We start from the raw sequence: 25843 nt of genomic DNA, 5'->3' as shown, positions 1-25843 counted from the left end.
CACCGAGCCAGGTAAATATACCGGATTGAAAATAAAACAAATCACTGGCGGCTAATAATCATATTTATTGCCGCCACCACTCGCGTGCCCGACCGCGTTACACACTGATTGTCACTCACTCACTCTTCTCATCTCTAGACGTCAACCATAGTTAATCTGTCAGCCAGTGTTGACCAGGGTTAGATTCCTACATCCCTCTCTTCCTTGAAAATGATAGATACTTCACAATTGATAATTAAATAGTTTAGCAAACTAGATTGTCCTCATAATTGCCCTGATCTGAACACACGAGTGGATTTATTTTTAATCTAGTATTTGTTAATAACAATAGTATTATAATCTTATATCTTTTGCTGAGTCAAACGAGCATTTATGTTCACAGTATAATCTCTTGTCACGTCCTTTGAACTAAGCCATTTCACTCAATGATGTTTTGTCCTTTCACTCTCCTTTCTTAGCCGTTCAATTTCAATTTAATTATTGCTCCGTCACATTTATTAATCTTGTAATTGTAAATGCATAATTCACTACAGTTAACCGCTATCCTATCGATCCAGTACTACTTCCTCCATCACTTAAAACAATTTAATTTAAAGTTAATAGAATGCTAAGCGTTTCCCTATTTTCCTATAATTTGAGCAAATTCACTCAATAAATTCATGAGTCTAAAAATCTTGTACGCAGCATTTTCAGATAGTATTTTTTTATAGATTCCAATGCAAATAATATTGGATTTTATAAGACCCTTGTTTCAGCCTCTTTCTAAAAAAATGACTTGTTTTTTTTCTTCCCTTTGTTTTGAGTCCGTTAGATTTGAATGAATAAAGATAATCCTCAACCTAGTCCTCAACTATCGTTTCACAATTCTATGTCTTAAAACAATAACAGTCGCTCTAATATGTTATTTGTCGAAACAAGCTGGAGCCGTTCTTTGCGCTGCAAGAGCTGATGGGAAAGTACCTATGCCCTGCATAGGTGCAAGCTCATACACCGTGTTTAAGTCTTATTCTTCAGTAATGAACTGACAAATTTGCTGTGATATAAACTTAAGCTTTTCTATCCTTTTTCTTCTTCCCTAGCAAAAGTAGTAGTTGTTTTAAACAGTTTTATCTGCTCTCGCTTAATTGATTGAAATGTACTGAACTTATTTCGTCCAATGATTATATCTGAATTATTTTGTAGCTGTAAATATCTCCAAAACTCTGCATTTTGTAATTAGTTAAGCAAAATGTATTATGATAAGTCGAACTAATAAACATGAATTGAATATAAGTTATTTCTCATTCTTTGTCTTATGGAGCCCCCTGCATCAATACTCCTGTCACACATTCTCCAGCATTTAATCAACCCCATAAAGCAGCGTCTACAAAATTACTCACAACAACACCTAACTGTTTCTACAATCAAATTATAGCGGAATTTGGTCCGTCAACCTGACAATTCTGGAATACGAAGAAAACTTCGCACCCCCAAACAGAACCCTATCTTGCAAAACATCCTTCTTCAAATCTTAAGGACATCCCTTAGCTCATCAGCAGTCTCCAGGTGAGCCGCCAGCCAACTCGGCTCCGAGCCGCACACACTCCGTCCAGGTCGGCACCCCGCCCGCCTGGCTCTCTTGCCATGCGCACGACCCAAAGGATCCGGCAACCCAGGTGACTCTCTGAAAACCCGGTTTGCCGTTGAGCTGCACTAGCTCGTGGTTCATCCTTCTCCTCTGTGTGTTGTTCACACGGAATTCGGCCTAACGCAGTAAGACCTCTCCGAACGAACTACGTGTGCTTGCAAAACCTCCTCCTCCTGTGACCTGTTGCTAATGAAACTCAGTAATAAAAAAAAGGTATTTTGTAGGTTTAATCACTGATTGTGTTATAGTATTTTAGAGCAGGTTAAAGTTTGGCTTTACAACTTCTACGTTATTAGAACACCATATCTTGCCTCTTGTATACGTTTGATGAGTACATAACCTTAACGAATTAAAAACAACCAACAAAACAAACCTTCCACTTTAACGTTCCCAGATCTTTTATGGCCCCTATTGTGGGTTTCTGCTCGCACCTAGGAGTCTGAAAGCTTGAATGGGCGAGCACCCAAACCTCTTTTTACTCCTTCCGCCCACGGATTCGATCTGACGACCTTTGGATTGCGAGTCCAGCCACCGACCAGCGACTCTACCGGAGCAGTTTTGGTTTGGTGTGTTGTTTGTTCATATATCAGGGAGACGACTTCTACGCCTGGAATGACTCCACGACCTAACAACAACTAAGGGAGAAGACCAACGTTTTACTCCCCATCCGAATGGAAAGCATTAGAAGATGGAAAACGAACCCCTGATCAACCGCTTACAACGCGAACAGCGTAACCATTCGACTACGCCTGCACCCAAACGAATTCCCAAATACCCTAAAATTTCCTGTTACTTTTAAATCGTTTTAACTGTTAACTTCTGCAAAAATGATCCCTAATGGCACTACTGAACTTCCTAAAAAATATCCTTGTAGTTTGTACCTTGATTTCCTAACATTACCAGTAACTGTTACTTACGACAATGTTACAATGTAACGAATAATAAATCTTCCTAACTTCACCTTTCGATGATCATACACAAGCCTGCAGCCCCTACCCCAGGCCTAAATATTAACAAGCTATCTATACGCTAGGCAGAGCGAAAATCCAGAAGCCACCTCTTCACCAGGCTTCCATGTAATCATCCACAAGCCATCTCTCCACCAGGCATGAGTAGACAATCACAAGCCTCTTCTCCCCCAGGTCTTACAGCAGATATTCACGAGCCATCTCTCCACCAGGCATGAGTGAACATCCACCAGCCTCCTCTTCACCAGGCTTCCCTGTAATCATCCACAAGCCATCTCTCCACCAGGCATGAGTGGACAATCACAAGCCTCTTCTCCCCCAGGCCTTACAGCAGATATTCACGAGCCATCTCTCCACCAGGCATGAGTGAACATCCACCAGCCTCCTCTTCACCAGGCTTCCCTGTAATCATCCACAAGCCATCTCTCCACCAGGCATGAGTGGACAATCACAAGCCTCTTCTCCCCCAGGCCTTACAGCAGATATTCACGAGCCATCTCTCCACCAGGCATGAGTGAACATCCACCAGCCTCCTCTTCACCAGGCTTCCCTGTAATCATCCACAAGCCATCTCTCCACCAGGCATGAGTAGACAATCACAAGCCTCTTCTCCCCCAGGTCTTACAGCAGATATTCACGAGCCATCTCTCCACCAGGCATGAGTGAACATCCACCAGCCTCCTCTTCACCAGGCTTCCCTGTAATCATCCACAAGCCATCTCTCCACCAGGCATGAGTGGACAATCACAAGCCTCTTCTCCCCCAGGCCTTACAGCAGATATTCACGAGCCATCTCTCCACCAGGCATGAGTGAACATCCACCAGCCTCCTCTTCACCAGGCTTCCCTGTAATCATCCACAAGCCATCTCTCCACCAGGCATGAGTGAACATCCACCAACCTCCTCTTCACCAGGCTTCCCTGTAATCATCCACAAGCCATCTCTCCACCAGGCATGAGTGGACAATCACAAGCCTCTTCTCCCACAGGCCTTACAGCAGATATTCACGAGCCATCTCTCCACCCGGCATGAGTGAACATCCACCAGCCTCCTCTTCACCAGGCCTCCCTGTAATCATCCACAAGCCATCTCTCCACCAGGCATGAGTGGACAATCACAAGCCTCTTCTCCCACAGGCCTTACAGCAGATTTTCACGAGCCATTCACGAGGCACTAAGACAATATCCGGCACTAAGCCAATATCCGGCACTAAGCCATCCCCCGGCACTAAGCCAATATCCGGCAATAAGCCAACCCCCGGCACTAAGCCAATATTCAGCACTAAGCCATCCCCCGGCACTAAGCCAATATCCGGCACTAAGCCAATATCCGGCACTAAGCCAATATCCGGCACTAAGCCAACCTCCGGCACTAAGCCAATATCCGGCACTAAGCCATCCCCCGGCACTAAGCCAATATCCGGCACTAAGCCAACCTCCGACACTAAGCCAATATCCGGCACTAAGCCATCCCCATCGGCACACAGCCAAAACATCCCAAAAAGCCACAACGGCGAAAATACTAACACCCCCAAGTCATACCGTTAATATTCACACACTATTCCTTTTACCAATACATAATAGAAATTCACTGCACTAAACATCAATAATTGTCTTCCACATTTTTAACTGGGTTTTCCAATGTTCGTCCAAGAAATCTACCCTAAAACCACTCTTTGCTGATTTTTTTTATAATAACCGTAACTAAACATTAACTAAAACTCCTATCGAACCTCAGCATCGTGTATTAGGTAAACATCGCACTTCCACTAACCCAATTTTGGGTAATCTGTTTATTGCCAACTTGAATTTGAACCCCTTAATCGTGCATCATGTAAACAAAAATTCTAGAGAGTGCGCCCGTGCAGCTGCAGCACACATACAAACCCGTTAACTCCGCGGAAAAAAACCATACATTTCACAATGAAACAACAAACACACACACCCTCAGCCCGGCTCCCCTTACCTTCTCTTCCTCTTCCTCCTGCTCCATAAAAAACGTTTCCTGCTTTTTTCTGTTCCAAACATAAAATTGTATTTTCTTACCAAAATATGTTTTCTCCTCGTCGCCAATGTAAACACCGAGCCAGGTAAATATACCGGATTGAAAATAAAACAAATCACTGGCGGCTAATAATCATATTTATTGCCGCCACCACTCGCGTGCCCGACCGCGTTACACACTGATTGTCACTCACTCACTCTTCTCATCTCTAGACGTCAACCATAGTTAATCTGTCAGCCAGTGTTGACCAGGGTTAGATTCCTACAGGCATGAGTTTCTGAATAAAACGTAGTACTAGGTTTTTGTCAAACTTTTAATCTATATATATAAAAAATTTCGACGGTTTTGTTCGAACGCGAATCAATTCAGAACGGAACGTCGGATCGAGGCGCTCTTTGTTACGTTCGGTTCGTATAAGCCCAAGGAAGGTTCTTACGCCAAAAAGTTACAACTTTGGCCACTCTGGAACCGATTCCGGAAAATCTGCAGATTGTATGGGAAAAGTTGCGTATAATCAAATTTTGATCACAGGAGGCTGAATTAGCAAACAACAAGAAACGTCAGGAAACCAAAAAAAGGGCAGGACGAAGTTTGCCGGGTAAGGCTTGTTGTTTATATGTTTCATCACAAAATGTGCATAGTGCCCAAGGGGTGTAAATATTTTTTTTACATGCAGTACTTTCTATTAATGTGTACCAACATTGACCAAAATATGACATCGGTATTACGTCTACAGCCCGAGTTATTCAACTGTCTCATTATAGACGCACTTGGCAGGAACAATGAGACACTTTACGAAAATCAATTATTTTCTAATAAAATGTCATGTTTTTGTATTGTTCCGTTGCAGGTAACTTGCCTTAATTATTTTAAAGCAATTTTACCAACTTGAAACTTTAATTAACAAAAGCCATACCAAAAAGTATTAGAATTTTGTAAAATCCATATATTTATACCAAAAAACTTTATATTTTTTGTTACATGGAGTTAAAACTCAATTAATATGCCAAAAATCACTTTCAATTAATATTTTGAAAGAGTTACATATAGCTCAGAGAACAGATGTATATCATTGAACAAACAGCATTGAAAAACGTGTGTAAAAAATCAAACCAAAATACGTTGAAAAGAGCTAGGGTGTGCACCATCCGCCTAGATAGCGCCACTTCCAAAATCATGATGGCCTACAGTAGCAGAACGTTGGACCATCTAATCACTGCATAAAACATTCCGTACGAACGACATCAGACCAATGTCTGACTGCCCTTCATCAGAGGGTTGCAATTTTACGCGCCAAAGAAGGTAAACAAAACGAAATCGGACATAACATGTGTAAAGGGACTATTTTAAGTTGTCGCTTGAAAAATCATTTTTGAATGATTTTTTTGTTATGTTTTTGTTAATGTTATTGCATTTTTGCATTATTTTTAGTCAACTGGAATTATACAGAAGTGAATTTTATATTTAAACAAGGTTAACATTTATTTTCTTTCGAAATTATTGAGCCTTTTTCATTGTTAGGTCAAGTATTCTCAGCCGCGACGGTGGCGCCGCCAAGCGTATCCTGCACACTCTAATTTCTTTGATGCAAGATTGTATGCAACGCATTTTTTTAGTTTACACGGTTTACACACAAGTTACAATTAAGATGTACATCTGAATCGATTACGTATTCCGTGTCAAACGCAACAACCGATACGTACACGGAATAGGAGCGCTAGTTTATTGTAAACTTATGGTACGTTCGTTTAAAGAGCCGGTGCGGCACTGACTGACGCACTTGTCGGTGCCAGTTTTGGTTCAATCGAACGTCATTTGTCAGTGTGCGTGGAACTCGCATGAAACTGAAAAATATATTGAAAAGCACTAGAGTTTCAGTTCCAAGATGGCGGTGAAACTCGTGCGGAACTAGCGCGAGTTTCTTCAAACAAACACTTTGACAGCTCTGAGTGCGGCACTCAGTGCGAAACTAGCCCTCAAACGAACGTACCATTATAGAAACAGACCCCCAAAATTCGTTTTCAATACTGAGATATTCCATAAAAACCAAAAAAAAAACTTCGTGCATTTTTGTCACTTTCCATATGAAAGAAGTTTCAAACTTGTCGTGCTATCTTGACACAGCGTGAAATTTGATGTAAGTGCGACAATTGGGTACTAAAGCCCTATGTAAATTTTTATGAACAACTGTAAAAACACGATATAAAAACCATTTGTGATCACTTTTTTTTCATTTTAATGCAAAAAATAATATTGACAAGACAACATTTTTTCGATGGATCAACTATGGTCCCCTTGAAACGGGCTGTCAAGTAGGACCTTTCCTGTCAAGAAGGACCGTGAAGTTAATTTTTTAACTGGTGGATCAATTCTCAAATTTAGTTCTCGGCTTATCAGTCCCAGTAGCAAGTAAAACGAAAATTTTGTTTTACCTTTCGATATACATAATATCATTTTCAAGGGTTTTTAAAAATTGGATTAAAAATCCATTTTAAATCCTTTGCGGTCGTTCAAAGGGTCATTGTACTCAGAAATATAAGCTTTATCGTTATGACCAATAATATCACAAATTTAAACTTCATTCAATTGGCCAAAAGGATTTCAGGTTAGAAAGCGTTTGACACAGATACGAGCTCGACTACGTAAACTTTTTCAATTATATTTCGGGACTCCGGCAACCAAATTCAGCCAAACTTCGGGGCAATGCACAGAATGGTCAACCAAACAAAACGTAATTGTTATTGTTTACATTGCGTGCTCTCGTTTTTGTTTATTCAAGATCAAACTTTAAAACTCGTTTTTCTCGGAACGTCAAATACGACGTACGACAAGACAGCATGACAGCGGTAAATAATTGTAAAGAGAGATTTGGATTGTCTTAACGTGAAGACTTCTATCATTGTCATGATTTTTCGTTCAAAGATATAAATTTTGCGTCACTTTCAATATTTTGACAAAATTCCTTCAACAAGTTGTTTAGAATAGTGCCCTACACACAGCCCGGGAGCATGTTGACAGCTCCCATACAAACTGAGCGTACCCCTTTTTGTGGGCCCAGTGGGCCTAAGATGGCGGCCTTCGATATTATCTAGCCAAACTTTTGAAAATGGCGAATAAATAAAATGTTTGCCTTGTTTCCGTTTAAAACGACAAAATATGCAGTCTAGAATCATTTTCTTAAAAAACTTGTTTAGAGATACGCCACGTTCAAATATTAGTCTAGAACAGTTGAAGTGAGCGGGCCGCGAAAGCCGTCACGAAAAAAAAGTTTCCCATGCAAATTCTGAGTTGCGTATTTATTGGGCGGACTCCGACGAGGCCCACTCGCCATCTGTCGGTGGATACGCGCAACTCACGAAAACTGTCATGTTAGGGGACGGCTGCCTACACATGCTGATTCCTTTTGGTAACGATTATCCCATCGTCGTGAAAATCGTCATTAATCAATGACTGCCAAGTAGGACGTCAATGACTGTGCCACAGAATTTTATAAATTTTGAAGCACATTTGATTTAGATCAAAAATTCTTTCAGTGGCTTCAAGAAGGTAACAACCAGCACATGTTGATTCCTTTTGGTGCTGAAATTCGTTAAATTGAATTTAATACAGAATATTTTATAGTGATGATCAATTTTCTTCGAAAATGATCAACGGCTTCACCTCAAGCTAAGAACCAGATGATCCGTTCGACGCAGTGATGGGCGCCGAACTTTGCGGCTGTCATCATAGCCTGCCTCTCATCGACCATTGAACATAGTATGCTCTGTAGATTGTTCAACTGACAGATCACAGAAAAATCGAACTGGCGCAAAGTGCTGCGTCCACCACTGCTTCAAACGAATAATCTTGTTCTCACCTTTACCGTTTCAAACCTGTGGACACCTAGTTTCGAGTAGAAATCACGCAATAGAGAAACGCCAAGACAACAAGTTGTTTTTTTTTTTTGTATAATTGACCTGAAAACCTAAATTACAGCACACCACAATGGTCCTGAGTAACAAAACCGTCGCTAGAAAACCGCTTAACAATGTCGAAAAATATTGATATTTTGAATATTGTTTTCCTACGTTTCCAACTAATAAGAGATCCTGCCAAACAAAGCTTTCTGCCGAATGGTTTTCTGCTTAACGACTTATTCGGCCCAATGAGTTATTCTGCCATTTGTACTATTCCGCTCAACGACATTCTGCCAAACGACTCATTCGGCCTAACGAGTTATCCTGCCATTTGTACCATTCCGCCTAATGACATTCTGCCAATTGATTTTCTGCCGAACAAGCTTTTCTGCCAAACGTATTTTCTGCCGAATGGCCTTTTCTGCCGAATGACCCATTCCACCGATTGTTTTTATGCCGTTCGGCTTTCCGCCGAATGTCATTCTGCCGAATAATTTTCTGCCGAATGGCCCAGTCCCATTTTATATTTATATATTGAAGCAGTAATGCTAAAAAAATATCTAAACATCAATAAGTTCATGAAAATATTGTTATTCTTGCATATATTATACATGTGACATATGTGATAGAAAATATTGAATTAACGTTATTGAATCCTTGATAGTTTAGATTGTTTTGTTTTCAATTAATTTTTTTCAGTAATTTGTTTTGCCCCTTAATTTTTCGGGAAAATTTTACAGCAGGGCATTTTTTATCTATACACAGCTTAAGCCAGATTGGTAACGAACTCGAGCATCTCGAGCCAAATCAATTCAAAATGGAAATCAACTCGTATTATCTATGCGTTTTGGTTTTCGCCGCTTTTTTATTTTTCAAACATATCATGAGCTTATAGTTTGTGTTTTAAGGAACAAGTTTGCCGAAGACATCAGCGAGATTTGCTTTGGCACAAACATTAATCCCTTAGTTTGATCTTAGTTTGAAAAAAAATAAGGCTATGTAGACGTATCTCTTCGATGTTTTCAGCATAGTTGTTCTTTAAAACCCAAACTATAAGCTCAAATCAACAAAAAGTTTTCGTACCAAACTTACCAGATTTCTAGCTTTCTTTGAAAGAACACAAACATCAAAGCTGACGGATATTTTTTTCTTGTCAAATGTAACATACCAACCAACAACTTTTTTTTTTAATCTTCGGTCATATCACACAATAACATTTTTAAACATTTTCGAATCAATCACATTTCAGAGAACAGTTTGTAGTTAAAAAAGATAATATCGTCAAAAAAAACATTGATTTGTCCGTACAAGTTTCCATAGAAGTTTGACAGCTGCCCATACAATTGCTTACGAGGCCATTTCACGCCACTCGAAATTGACTTTTTCTGAACATGCCTAAAATTTAGCGGAGCTGTTTATCCTATCGAAACATGCAATATCCCTTCTTTTTGGCACCGCCCCAAAGTTTTACGATTTTCATCTACTTTTTAAAATTAGTTTTCAAATGGCCATGTCGTGGATACAAAAAAGCAGAAATCGACTGTTTTTTTTTAAGAAACGCTGAATTATATGGCGTCATCAAATTTTTTATTCGAATCAAACTTTACTTGTTAGGACAAGTTGAAATCTCTTGAGAATTTCAAATTTATAAGCTTAAAGTAGCAGAATTTACCTACATCCATCCCTGCATCATTTTTTCTAGTTGCTCAAAATGCTGCCATGTTTGATATTAATCAAAATGATGACGCTGAATTGAATCAGCGTCAAGTTTCTGTTAAAAATTGCAGTCGAATAAATATTGCTCTATCATTTTTTACCCAAAATATTTGACAATTTTTTTTTTTAACTGGCGAAAATCGTAAAACTTTGGGGCATTGCCAAAAAATAGAAGATTTTTTCATGTTTCGATATGATAAACAGTTTCGCCAAATTTCAGCAGGATCAGAAAAAGTAGATTTTGAATTTGTACTTTTTTGTTTCCAGTTGGGGAGAAATGACCCTTTATATAAAAAAAACTTTGGCGTACATAGTCAAAGTTGGATTTGGATCTGGTTGATAACGATCTTAGTATTTAACTAACAAAATCCAGGAGAGCCTATCCAGTTAGTCAATTTCGATTTTTCGAAATTTTAATGAGGCCTTATTTCGATTTTTCAAGATTTTAATGAGGCCTTATTAAGCTAAACTTCAGTTTTTTCAAGGCGTCAACGATCAAAGTTTTTTTTTAATAATTGTTATGAAGGCGTATTAAGCGAGAGTTTAGTTTTTTTCAAGGCGTCAGCGATCAAAGCTTTTTGCCTTTCTTACAAAAGAAAGGTTTAAGGTTTGCTTTTGGAAAAACGCTTTTCTCAGAAATCTTAAATCGTCCCAGAAAAAAAAATCCTATGTCTAGTTTGAAGGTTTAGATGCGTTCTTTCGATTGAATTTCGGCCCGAAACCAGGAACTCAATGTCTGATTTTTGAGAGCTCTTTTTCTGAAATACTTGAGCGATGTCGTTCTTAAAAATTTGTGTCTTCCATCATTGGAAAACCCGGCTCCCCCCCCCCCCCACTAACATTTACACACAAGATGTAATTATTAAGTCAAATGTAATTACAAAAGCCGACTCGGTCCTAACCAGGTCTCAGTACCGAAAAGGACCTAATAAAAATAATTTTATGAAAAAAAAATCATTGGAAAACCGCTCGTAAAACCCACAATTTTTATATTTCAGATTTGTAGCCGTGGGGTCGGAAACGAACATTTTATTTTTCGATTTACAATTTTCGCCCAGTAAATGTGATCAAAGCCATTTTTAGAGGTATTTTTTGGACTATTTTACAGATAACACTATCAAATTTAAAGAATTCAGTTTCAAACAAAAATCCATTCGAAAACATGCGCCACAAACTGCTTGGGCCCAAAATTTGAAGCTTTTCCAAAATGTATTTCCAGAGATATAGCCATATTAGTGTTTTTAGTCTTATTTTTACCCTATTTTTTCCTATTACATTTTTGGTTTTATACGGAATCATATCATTCTCGCTCAAAAGATCGACAAGTCGTCAAGTCGAAGCATAAACGCCAGCACATTTACGCTTGCGCGTGAAGGTGTTCTTTCTGGCTTCTTATAATAGATCGACAAAGTGCAATATCGATACATATTTTTTAAGTTAATCATAGACTAACATTAAAGACTGAGTACCCTTTATTTTATTTTCTAATAATGTCAATCAAATAAGATTTTCTTAATTAATTATAATTAGGACCCATAATGTACCTCTGAAAAAAAATGCATTCAAAGTTTAGTCTAAAAAGATTCGAAGCTTTAGGTCAAATTCTCACTGTTTCTGAAAACTTAATTGCACCAATATATTTATATTTTACATTTTGTAAGAAAGGCTCTATTTCACCTCTGGTGATATTAAATCGGGTTTTTTATATTTTCATGAGGGCGTATTTAGTGACAGTTGAATGTTTTTTCAAGCCGTCAACGATCAGAGTTTTTTTGAAATAATTTCTTGAGGGCGTATTTAGTGAAAAAAAAAATTTTCAAGGCGTCAACGATCAAAGTTTTTTTTAATATTTTTTATGAAGGCGTATTGTCCCGCCCGTGTGGATCAATCGGACCGCGCACTGGACTCACAATTCAGAGGTTGCTGGTTCGAATCCCGCGGCGGGCGCTCTAAAAATTCTTTGTGTAAATATGGGTATCCGGCGCCGTCGCTCCGTACCGTACTCAAACACTTAGGAGCCCAGGGCGGCGAATTCTTTGTAGTTAAAAAGGAAGACACTAGTGGTTGGTACTAGCAATGGTGGCCGACAGCTATAAAGTCAACTTCGTTTTTTTTTATAAGCGAGAGTTTAGTTTTTTTTTTTCAAAGCGTCAGCGATCAAAGCTTTTTTATATTTTCTTGAGGGCGTATTTAGTGACAGTTGAATGTTTTTTCAAGCCGTCAACGATCAAAGTTTTTTTTTTGTAATTTCTTGAGTGCGTATTTTTTTGGAAGGCGTTAACGATCAAAGTTTTTTTTAAACAATTTCTTGAGGGCGTATTTAGTGAAAAAAATATATCAAGGCGTTAACGATCAAAGTTTTTTTTAAATATTTTTGCAATTTTGTCGTGAAACTACTTACTTTTCCTGTCATTCTTGGACGACGAAATAGCCTACTTTTCTGTACCAAAAATAACAGCATCGAATAGCAACATTTTTCAGCACTTGTTTCGAAAAGTAACACTTTTCAACATTTTTTTGATTCAAATGATTTATTGACAAAATACATGAAATTTGACATAAAATTTCACTCAATGGGTGTTTTTCAGAATTGCAAAAAAATGTTGTATGGAATTCGTTGCAAAACTTGATTTTCTCAGCACTCGTCGTATTTATCCAACTCGGTGAACCTCGTTGGATAAATGTACGACTCGTGCTGAAAAAATCCTCTTTTTGCAACTTGTTGCATAAACTACTATTATAAATGCGTTTTAAGCGAAAGTTTAGTTTTTTTTTCAAGGCGTCAGAGATCAAAGTTTTTTTTATTTTTTTGGGAGCGTATTTAGTGACAGTTGATTGTTAGTTCAAGCCGTCAGCGATCAAAGTTTTTTTTAAATAATTTATTGAGGGCGCATTTAGTGAAAGTTTTTTTGCAAGGCGTCAACGATCAAAGTTTTTTAAAATAATTTTTATGAAGGCGTATTAAGCGAGAGTTTAGTTTTTTTTTTCAAGGCGTCAGCGATCATTTAATTTTTTGGGGGCGTAGTTAGTGACAGTTGATTTTTTTTCGGCCTGGGTTCGATCCCAGAAGGTCCCGGTGGCAAATTTTGAGACGAGATTTGTCTGATCACGCCTTCCGTCGGACGGGAAGTAAATGTTGGCCCCGGACTAACCTAAAAAGGTTAGGCGTAAGCTCAGTCCAGGTGTAGGAGTCGTCTCCCTGGGTCCTGCCTTGGTGGAGTCGCTGGTAGGCAGTTGGACTAACAATCCAAAGGTCGTCAGTTCGAATCCCGGAGTGGATGGAAGCTTAGGTGTAAAAAGAGGTTTGCAATTGCCTCAACAATCAAGCCTTCGGACACCTAGTTTCGAGTAGGAATCTCGCAATCGAGAACGCCAAGGCAATGCTGTAGAGCGAATAATTGGATTGATTTTTTTTCAAGCCGTTAACGATCATAGTTTTTTTTTAAATATTTTCTTGAGGGCGTATTCAGTGCAAGTTTTTTTGCAAGGCGTCAACGATCAAAGTTTTTTTTTTAATAATTTTTATGAAGGCGTATTAAGCGAGAGTTTAGTTTTTTTATTCAAGGCGTCAGCGATCAAAGCTTTTTTTATATTTTCTTGAGGGCGTATTTAGTGACAGTTGAATTTTTTTTCAAGCCGTCAACGATCAAAGTTTTTTTTTTTAATATTTTCTTGAGGGCGTATTCAGTGCAAGTTTTTTTGCAAGGCGTCAACGATCAAAGTTTTTTTTAATAATTTTTATGAAGGCGTATTAAGCGAGAGTTTAGTTTTTTTATTCAAGGCGTCAGCGATCAAAGCTTTTTTTATATTTTCTTGAGGGCGTATTTAGTGACAGTTGAATTTTTTTTCAAGCCGTCAACGATCATAGTTTTTTTTTAAATATTTTCTTGAGGGCGTATTCAGTGCAAGTTTTTTTGCAAGGCGTCAACGATCATAGTTTTTTTAATATTTTCTTGAGGGCGTATTTAGTGTAAGTTTTTTTTTGCAAGGCGTCAACGATCAAAGTTTTTTTTTAATAATTTTTATGAAGGCGTATTAAGCGAGAGTTTAGTTTTTTTTTTCAAGGCGTCAGCGATCATTTAATTTTTTGGGGGCGTAGTTAGTGACAGTTGAATTTTTTTTTTGGCCGGGACCATGGTGTAGGGGTAAGCGTGATCGGCTTGGGTTCGATCCCAGACTGTCCCGGTGGCATTTTTCGAGACGAGATTTGGCTGATCACGCCTTCCATCGGACGGGAAGTAAATGTTTTTTTTAATAATTTATTGAGGGCGTATTTAGTGAAAGTTTTTTTCAAGGCGTCAACGATCAACGATTTTTTTTATAATTTTTATGAAGGCGTATTAAGCGAGAGTTTAGTTTTTTTTCTTCAAGGCGTCAGCAATCAAAGTTTTTTTTTTTAATTTTTTGGGGGCGTATTTAGTGACAGTTGATTGTTATTTCAAGCCGTCAGCGATCAAAGGTTTTTTTTAAAATAATTTATTGAGGGCGTATTTAGTGAAAAAAACATTTTCAAGGCGTCGACGATCAAAGTTTTTTTTTTAAATAATTTTTATGAAGGCGTATTAAGCGAGAGTTAAGTTTTTTTTCAAGGCGTCAGCGATCAAAGCTTTTTTTATATTTTCTTGAGGGCGTATTTAGTGAAAGTTTTTTTTGCAAGGCGTCAACAATCAAAGTTTTTAAAAATTATTTTATGTAGGTAAATACGCCATTATAAAATAATTAGGAGTATAGTTTTGTTTCAAGGCGTCAACGGTATAAGTTTTTTTCAAAATTTATTCTTGAGGGCGTATTTAGTGCAAGTTGAGTTTTTTTTGATAAATGATTTTTTTGAAATATTTTATTGAGGGCGTATTTAGTGAAAGTTGGGTTTTTTCAAGGCGTCAGCGATCAAAGTTTTTTTTTAGTTATTTTTATGAAGGCGTATTAAGCGAGACTTTAGTTTTCTCAGGGCGTCAAAGATCAAAGTTTATTTTTTAAAATTTCTTGAGGGCGTATTTAATGAAAGTTGGGTTTTTTGCAAATATTTTCATGAGGGCGTATTGAGTAAGAGTTTAGTTTTTCTCTTGGCGTCAACGAACATAGTTATTTTAAATATTTTAAGAAGGGCGTGTTTTGTAAAAGTGGAGTTTTTTCTTAGCGTCAAATGTTTTTATGAGGGCGTATTTACTGAGAGTTGATGGCGTATCTAGTGAGAGTGAAGTTTTTCCTTGGATGTCAAACTTTGATAGTCATAAAAAATGGCGGCCCTTCGGGCCGTGTCTTTATCGGGGCGTTAGGGGTGTAAGCCAATTTTTCCATGGGGGGTGTTGAACACCCATAACACCCCCCTTAGATACGGCCCTGTGTGGGATAACTGTACTGCAAAATTGGTGGCATACATTGTAAAAACTTCAAGCGATTAGAGGGAGGGGTTCCCGTGTTCAGAATGAGCTCAAATTTGGAATTTAGCCTGGCAATATGTCAATCTATGATTTCAGGGGGAAGCCCCGAGGAAGCCCGGATGTGGACCACCCTAATATAGGCGTTTATCCTAACAACTTTACATCGGTCTGATAGCAGAAGTCTGTGGTGCCAGCAACCATGCCATCTTTATTTTACAGATTTGTCGATCCCAAAAATCACTAATATTTGTACAAACTGAATTTAAAAATCAATTGTTTTCTTTTAACTTAAAAAAAAGTAATCAAATTATGCTTTAGTATGATTTATAAGCCTAATTCTGCTGTCAAAAATTCACACAGTTTTTTCGATGGCTCCAAATTTGACATGATGCAGACCTCCCATCAGGGTTGTTAAAATATCAAACTATTAGCACTCACAACTTCAATTATCAAACCTGAATACTCATGCCCAAATACAACTCTGGAATTTCTTTTTGATGAGGTCCTATAAACATATGAAACACAATAGCTTATAGGAACTCTTAAAAAAAAATTACTCTAGAACTGCTCTTCTTTCCGTTTTAATACTCTCAGCACCGGAAATCGCCGAAAACGTTCTTGTGTTTACACACTCGCGTTTGGCATTCTTCTTTTCTCTCTCATTCCCGCTTTCACGATCATCCAACCACAACAGCGTTAAATAGAGGTGGGCAAAACCGCTCTTTTTTAGGAGCCACTAATTTTCGTTCGCTAGTTATAAATAGCCGCTTTATCGCTCTTTTTCAAAATATGGATTAAAAATTGTGTTTTTTTAAAAATGGTGTAAATTTTAAAGCTATTTTACATTGGAATTAGGGGAAATATACCCTTTCTAATCAAACACCTATCTTCGTCATATGGAGAGTTTGATGCTCGATTAAAGCTCCAAAAATACTATTTAGGCTATGAACTTACCAGCTTACCGCCTCGAGTAAGCACGCAAATGTATGCCACTTACTGGCCAAAAAGATCAAATTTAATGCACTTTTGATCATAAATTCTATTTCTCATCATTTTGGTGGCACACACATGCACACGCAAGATCAGAGGTTAACTGCTTAACGAAAGTCGCCATCAATATCTTTTCACTTGCGCTAACGATTTCAAAGCGCTTAAGATATAAAATTGCTTCCAACTACCGGCAACATGTTCTTTTGCACATTAGTTAGTCACTCACTTGAAAAATAATCCCGAAACATGTAAATAATTAGCAAGCGCCATCAAAAAAACAAACGCGCTAAGTCTTTTGACGTTTCAATTTTGACCACCCATTCCAATCGAAGGCTGAAGAAAACCGAGCGAGAAGCGAAGGCAAATAAAGAACAAAGGGTGGCCACCAACACCATCAGCAGCGCTTGTGGTGTTGCTAAGAAACTTTCTCTATAAATGCTTCTTTTTGTGAGTGTTCGCTTAAAATTTCATCAATTTTGGCAGCACTTAGCAGACCCAAAAAAGCGTTGGAAGAAAAAAAGATACAAGCTGAAAATAGATAAATGGGCGTGGCCCAATGCACACGAATGATTAGAATGCATTTTTGAAATATTTTTTTTAAATGCTTGTAAAAGGAATAGCCTAACTTTTAATAAAAGTGAAAATAAACAGAAATTTTCACAAAAAGTTGCTCTTCTCGTTGGTGTACTTGGTTTTAGTGAATTTCAAGGAACACTCCAGATTATCCAGCATCATTCAAACACGACCGCTTATTAGGCTTAAAATGGGTATAATTTCCCCTATATAAATTATTTGAAAAAAAAAAATGGCTAAAAACGAGAAGATGCCCTTGAAAACGATAGGTTTTGGCGGTCTCTATGTCAATGTTTCTACTAGAACCTATACGTTCAAATAATTAAATGGCATCCAAACTAAATTCTAGGATTTTGGAGAAATTGCTATAAATTTTAAAATTGCGTTTATTTCTGCCAAAATTGAGCTAATGCTCTCTCTAACTTTTTCTACATTCTGATTTGATCGAAATCAAATTTAAAAAATGCTCAGATTTGTAATATTTTAATGTACGATCAGTACAATAAAAATATTATTCTTTTTAATTAGAAATTTATTTACTTTTAATTTAAAAGTTTTAAAATTTAATAAAAAATAAGAAACTGAAAATATGAGCTTGAAAACTATTAAGTGATTTTCAAATATTAACATCAATGCTTTTGAAAGTCTTTCAACATATATAAATGATGAGAAAGTTGCTATATGCACCCCAATGAAATATGATGATTCAGCTCTGGTAATAGCCCCTCTTTAACCTGCCGTTTTTGTATCCTAAAGTACTTGAAAATTTACACAAAGGGATAATTTTGGGTTTTTTTTATTAGCATTGAAATATTTGAAATTGTATTTCTCAAAAATAAATTAACACTACAATTTGATGAAAATAAAAAAAATATATATTGAATAAACAGTTTAAAAATTATTTCATCTTGGAACAGTTAAAAAGAACGGAGTTCAAAAAAGAACCGCGGTTCTTTTTATGTGAGTCATGGTTCGTTCGCTCTTTTTAATGAACCCGCTCTTTGAGCGGCTCGCTCTTTTTTGTCCACCTCTAGCGAACTCAGCGGTGAGAGCGTATAATCGAGGAAAAGGGAAGGAGTGATAGAGAGAGAATGCCATCGATGGGAATCACGAAACACAAGAAGAGATCTCACAAGCTGTAGTGACGGTCGCTATACTCTCGGATGTTTTGTTGCAGAGATTATCAAATGATCGCATTTTCTATCACTCATTTACAACACTGCCTCCCATGAAATAATCTGTAAATGCGATGTGCAATATTCATTGATTTTTCTTACAAAAGTTTTGTGCATGCTTTCACCATCAGATTTTTTTTGCTGTGTATGACAGGTTGTTAGAAAAAAATAAACAAATTAAAGTTTGATGAAATTCTTGAGGATAAATGAAAACGAGTGTCATCAAAAAATCTTAGCAGGCAACTTGCAGTGATTATTCAAGTCTTGAACTAATTCTGAACCTACCCTGAAAATTAAATAAAAATTGATAAAAAAAGTTCTGTTTTTTTTATTTTATTTTAAAGTTAATTTGAAATCGTTAATTTTTCAATTTTCAAGAAAAATCAAACACGAGTTGACCAGCCACCCTGCGCAAAATCTTTCGATGATTTAAAAATTCCGCTCAGCTTTCTCCGACAATAAAGAAAACTGTCATCCTGAAGGACGGTGGAAAATCGAGTGGAAAGGAAAAAAAGGGCCCCTTTCTTTTTTAATTTAATAACTTACTTCTGGAAACTGCTGGTCGAGACTCCTTGTCAGGTTCGAGTGACCACCGTTAGGGAGTAGACCTGGGTTGGTACGTGGAAGACAAATGACACGTTTCAAGCGAGACGAGAGAGACGGCGAGCAAACAGAATCATTTTCCACTACATTACACCTGTCACGGGGATTGTGTCATGAGACGGTTTCCGTAGTTTTATGGTTCGTGGCCATGGAAAGTTTCTGTTTACTAAATACATTGACAATTTTTGCTTTGAAAACACTTTTATTACAATTTTAAGCCAGATTTAGTTAGACGTTATTCCGCTGATCCGCTGAAACATTACTGCTTCTTGTCCTTGTCTCCCTTGCCCTTTCCCTTTCCTCCGCGTTTGCGGAATCCTCCCTTGGCGTGCAGTTGCTCCATGCGCTGCTTGATGCGTTCCAGAATCTTGTCCCGGGTGCCGGATTCCACCTTGAACTCGTCGAAGATCTGCTCGACCTCCTTGCGGAAATCGAACGACTTGCCGCCTCCGGGACCGGGCTTGCCGAACGGCTTATTGCCTGCTGGGCCCCGGCCTGGTTTGCCATTGGTAGCGGCATCCTGGGCGGTTCCGGGGGCGTCCTCTCCCGCCGAAACGTGGATCAGGGCAAAGAGGCACGCCGTGCCCAGCAGAAGTAGAACGGTTTTGCTGTTCATCGTAGTTGGTTTGGATGGCTCTGGTGTGAGTTTGATGGTTGAACAGAGTCGAGGCTTGAGCTTATATAGTCAAAATTCTGGTTCTCGTAATGAGCTTTTGATTAGAACATTATTTTGAAATTTTCAATTTGTCAGTCGATTGTCACATGGTCTTTTTTTGCCTGCAAACTCGGCATCACCATTAATCAAATTCAACAATTGAATTTTACACTTAATGTACTTGATATATCAAACCAAGGTCAATTGTTGTTAGTGGGAAAAATATTCATTACTCGTTGGAAAACAATAAAAAAATAACCAAGTGTCAAATTATTGATAGAATGCATAGAGCTAGTAATGTTAAATATGTGGCTTTCAATAGCTTTTTTAACAATAATCGTTTTTAATCAAATTGACAAAACTTTTTGATTTACATAAGTTGGGATTTATTAAATTGAATTCAACCAATATATATACAATCTTTGATATAATTCAGTGTTTTTTTATATTTTAATAACTTGTTGAACAGTTGAACAATTTTCAAAAATAAGGTGGAATTTTATGAAGTTATTTTATAACGACGCCAAACATTGAGTGCCAAAATCGCCTTGATTAAAATCAACAAAAATTTACAAAAATCTTACTTTTTGATTTAAGGAAGATTCAACATGTTTTTAGATTTGAAAATTTGCAATAAGTGTATCAAACGAAACACAATTTTGTTTGAATTACCAACAATTAAATATCTCGACGACCATGTAATTTTTCAACCTGATTCAATCTACAATGCTTTATGTAAAATGTTTATTGTCAGCCATCAAAATTTAATTCATTTTAGTCAATTCAGTGTCTAGTTTTAATAAAAAACATATTAAATTTCGATTTTCTCTCGGCGAGACAAATAAAAAAAAAAAAAGAACCTAGTTTATCTTCAATGTTATCTGCAGGTTTTTTTTCTGTTTTCATGCAAATACTCTCAAAATTGAGACGTTCATTGGATTTATGATGCTACATAGTTCGAGCATTCTCAGTTTGACTTAAATTTCCAGAATTTTACTTTATTATTAAAATAATTCAACTTAATCAATAAGTTGATTTCAAATGCAGGACATCCAACTTATTACCATCATTTTCGAAAATCATCAATTATATTACTGGAAATTAAAGTTAATGTGTCCTCATTGGCCAATTGATAAAGTTGTTCTGAACCCTCTGAAATTTCAATATTAAGGTAAGCTTCGAAGATTCCCTCCTCCCTCTTGAAATAGTTTGAACTTATTTTGATGATATTAGCCGAGCTTAAAGAAAGAATGGAATTGATTTTAGAGACTGCACGTATGACAAGAAATATAATCCTAAATTTCACACTTTAGAAGTTCACAACCAGTGGCAAAATTTAAACTGAATCTGTTTAGTCGAGATTTCAATTGCAATTTTTATGCAACATTACACAACTAGAAAATTTGGAAGTTGCACGATTGGGTCTGTATGTTACTTTCTCTGGTTGCTGTATACTCTTAAATATACAGTCTAGACTCGAATATCCGAAGCTCTTCAACAAAATTTATCGAATATAATCGGATTATCGAATCTTTGGATTAGGGAACCTCGCAAAAAAATGGGCTGTCTTATTTTTGATTTTTGAGGCTTAGTATGACCCCTAAACTATCTTGCATTTTTAAATGCAAGATGGTAGCCAAAATGGTGGAGATGAAATGTTGAGAAAATGCACATGGTGATTTAATGGGCAATCAACCATTCTAATTTGACTAAAACGAATTCACAGAACTCGAATGTGATGTTAAAATTTTGCTATACGACAAATAACGATACAAAGCAACATCTGAAAGTTGTTTTTACTTTTGTATGTCAACTGTTAATATGCGTTTCAGTTGAAACGAACCTGTTAGTGCGTCCATCCTGGGAATTCACGGGATTTTTACAAAGCCATGAATTGTTGAATTCTGGGATTTTTAAATATTTTGTCCCGGGAATTTCCGAAATTGAAAAAAATAATCTAATTGGGTAATTCTCTACCAACTCACACGAAATCGGGAAAAATTGCCCCGACCCCTCTTCGATTTGCGTGAAACTTTGTCCTAAGGGGTAACTTTTGTCCCAGACCACGAATCCGAGGTCCGTTTTTGATATCTCGTGACGGAGGGGCGGTACGACCCCTTCAATTTTTGAACATGCGAAAAAAGAGGTGTTTTTCAATAATTTGCAGCCTGAAACGGTGATGAGATACACAGCAAAAAATCCGATGGTAAAATCGCATGCAAAAGCATGCACATCACCTTCGTCAAGATAAACACTTAATATTACACACTGCGTGTACAATTTTTGCTAACACAAAAAAAAGTTGCATCCGACGGGACAACAGTAAGGACTGACAGTTGTAAGGATATACGCATATATAAGCTTGACATTTCGGTCAAGTAGGTTTCCCATACTGATGGGCTACATATTTCAGGGTGTAAATTCACATAAAATTGCATGAAATAATGCAATATTTATTTTACATCCAGGCCTTTTACACGCAGCTGGATTACTACGTTTTTAGCTGTGTAGAAATTTGGTGCCAAAGGGACTTTTATGTAAAATTAGACGCCCGATTTGATGGCGTACTCAGAATTCCGAAAAAAACGTATTTTTCATCGAAAAAAACACTAAAAAAGTTTTAAAAATTCTCCCATTTTCCGTTAGTCGACCGTAAAAAATGTTGGAACATGTCATTTTATGGGAAATTTAATGTACTTTTCGAATCTACATTGACCCAGAAGGGTCATTTTTTCAGGGTTATATTTTGAGTGTAATAATGTTGTACAAAGTTGCAGAGCAGAAAATTACAAAAAATTTGATATATAGACATAAGGGGTTTGCTTATAAACATCACGATTTATCGCGATTTTCGTCCGTGTCTGTAGTAATTTTTTTTTTGTAATTGTCTGCTCTACAACTTTGTTGAACATTGTTACACTCTTAAAAATAACCCTGCAAAGTTAGTAAAAAAACAAGAAATTTTAAAATGAAAAATTTTGTTCTACTTGAAAAAATGACCCTTCTGGGTAGATGTAGATTCGAAAAGTACATTAAATTTCCCATAAAATGACATGTTCCAAAAAATTTTTTTTCGAGTAACGGAAAATGGGAGAATTTTTAAAACTTTTTAGTGTTTTTTTCGATGAAAAATACGTTTTTTCGGAATTCAGAGTACGCCATCAAATCGGGCGTCTAATTTTACATAAAAGTCCCTTTGACACCAAATTTCAATTTCATCAACGTTTCAGGCTGCAAATTATTGAAAAACACCTCTTTTTCGCATGTTCAAAAATGGAAGGGGTCGTACCGCCCCTCCGTCTCGAGATATCATAAAACGGACCTTAGATTCGTGATCAGGGACAAAAGTTACCATTTGGGACAAAGTTTCACGCAAATCGAAGAGGGGTCGGGGTAACTGCTGGTGTGAGTTGGCGGAGAATTACCTAATTATGGTCTGTAAATTCAGATTTTGTTATGGAAATAGATGAACAGTTGGATACTTAGTAATCGATAATAATTTTAAAGCATTGAAATTAATATTTGACGTACACCAGCATAAAGGGAAAATTGTTAAAATTTAGTTTACATATCCGCAAAATGCCTAGCGCTTTAATAATTTAATAATTTTATTCATTTTAAAGACGTATATTTATGATTTTAAACGTGAAAAAGTACACCGTAAAAAAACATGGTAAAATTACATCTAAAAAGGGGTACATCTTTTATGTCAGAAAAATACTTTAATTTTACCTCTAATAATGTGTAAATTTACATCTGGCAGACGCTAAGAAAAAATATCTGTATTCCTTAAAAAAATCAAACCGGCGACAGTTATATCTAGCTCACTAATTCCGCGCCCCAACCTTCTTTTTTCAATTTATTCAGCTTTTGTCGTCATGTCATATAACAAAATAAACAAAAGAAATTTATTAATTAGAAACTTATTTGATTTGAATCATGTAAGATCAAAAATCATCATTTTTTCAAATAGCACGAAGGTTGCAAACCATTTCAACTATTTTGAATAAGCTGCAATTTTTTATTTTTTTTATTAAACTTTAGGTGATTTTTCATAGATTGCGTATTTTTTTTCATTTCAGAAACTTTAAGATTTTTGTAGAAGTTTTAAAAATATCTGCTCAAAAATTAAATAAATATGACAAATTAGGAAATTATATGATTCTTTCAGTTTGACATGATAATAATGAGTTTATAATAGCAATATCGAAAACAAAATCATAAAAAAACAACAACACCTCTTCAAAAATAAAATCAAGGTAAAGCAAAAACAATCAGATTGTTAAAAACTCATTCCAAATCACCTGAAAAAAAACGACACTTCATTGTCAATATGCCACGCTGCAAACCCATCGAAAGTGTCATCCGTCCATTGTTCCATGGCCATCCAAGCAAGCCCTCCAGAGGCACACTATTCGGGCACTGGGCAAACGGGCAATCAAAAAGCTATTAGGGGGTGGCGGCCGGGCAAAAATAGTCGAAAACTGCGCTGGGACTCACACGTGAGCTGCTTCAGCAATGATCGGAGAGCAAACCCAAAAAAAAAATCGACAACTTTTCACCGAACCAATTGGTGGATTGTGTCCCCCTCTGTCGAAAAAACGACACTCCAAGGTCCCACCTGAACTACCGGGACAGACAGATTGGGATGCTGACCGCTTGATTTGTGAGCGTTTTTTTTTTCTCTCCTTTAACGGGGAGTTTATTTAGGGATTCTCCCAGGGGAGAGAAAGGACTGGGGGATTTGAGTAATGGTCATCCATATTGGCAGATTATTTTGGAACTTTTGGGGACAGTCGTTTGGGTGAATAGTTTGATGGTTTATCTTCAGGGTAGAGAAGGTTTTTGGGACGGGTTTGAATTGATAAATTTTCACCTATGGGAGAAAAAGTCATGGTTATTTTGATAATTTATTGATGAGTTTTTTTTTATATTTTATTTGGAAGTTATACAGCAAATATAATAGTAATCCAGCTGCGTGTAGAAGGCCTGGGTGTAAAACTAATTTTGCATTATTTTATGAAATTTTATGTTATATTACACCCTGAAATATGTAGCCATCAGTATTGGAAACCTACTTAACCGAAATTTCAAGCTCATAAATGCGTTTATCCAATCCATTCTTCATCGGTCTGATAGCCGAGCGGGCTAAGGCCCCAGTATTTACTGTTTGTGCTAGGTTTGAGTCCCGTTGGTTGTAACTTTTTGTTGTGTTTACAGAAATTGTACATTTAGTGTATAATATTAAGCGCTCTATTCACAAATGTGGCGTGCACGCTTTTGCATGCGATTTTACCATCTGATTTCTGCTGTGTATGTTCAATTATTGACAGAAACAGGTCGTCATTTAAAAACAATATCAGTTCTGAAAATATTTCAAAAATTGTTTATGGACGGAAACTTGAAAAATACAATTCAAAACAAGCGTTTACTCAAAATTATGACAGAAAACAGTGTTTGATGATATGATAATACTAACAAACAAAAATTTACCACAATGATTATGCTCATTTAGATGGGAATTATGGGGGAGTTGGTTTTAACCATCACGAGCCATCAAATTTTTACGAAAATGTAAAAAAGTGATATTTTTGTCCATTCCTCACAAGTTCTTCGAAGTTTTTACCCCGAAACTCAATTTTGTGCTTTGAAAGTCTTATTTTTGCACACCCACAAATTCAGAAAAAAAACTCGCATTTTAGCAATTTAAGCAATTTTCGAGCAAAAAACACGCCCAAAGGGTCATTCTTATGCAAATTTACTGAGCATTCAGAAAAATATACTTTCTCAAGCACACGATTGAACTGAAAAAAGGTCAAAATAATCATTATAGAACAATCAATTATCTCGTGGAGCGGAGCATACATACAATTTGTATTATTCAAACCCCTTAAGTTATTTTTTTAAATAAATAAGGCAAAATGTTTTTAATGGAAAAAAAACTCTCTTTTTATTTGCAGACTTGAAAAGTAAATTAAATTTCTGAAAGGTTTTTTTTTTTGAAATATTGAGTGGTCTGTCTCGCGTTGGTCAATCAAAAGAGGATTTGGGAATGAAAAAATGAGCGACACTCATTCAAGTCATGTCATATGCCCAGTGTTGAGATTTTGAGCGCTCATGCGCTCATGAGCGAGCTACACGAGCTGGCTCACGTTTGCTCGTGCTCATGTTTGTTTTGCTTTGTTTTTTTTTTTCTAACGTCATGATTAGAATTCCCTAACGCTTCGATACCCGGACACCTCATCTTGTTTTTTC

This window comes from Culex pipiens, chromosome 1, assembly GCF_016801865.2.
Source record: "Culex pipiens pallens isolate TS chromosome 1, TS_CPP_V2, whole genome shotgun sequence".
Classification (NCBI taxonomy): Eukaryota; Metazoa; Arthropoda; class Insecta; order Diptera; family Culicidae; genus Culex; species Culex pipiens.
This window is presented reverse-complemented; position numbering follows the sequence as displayed.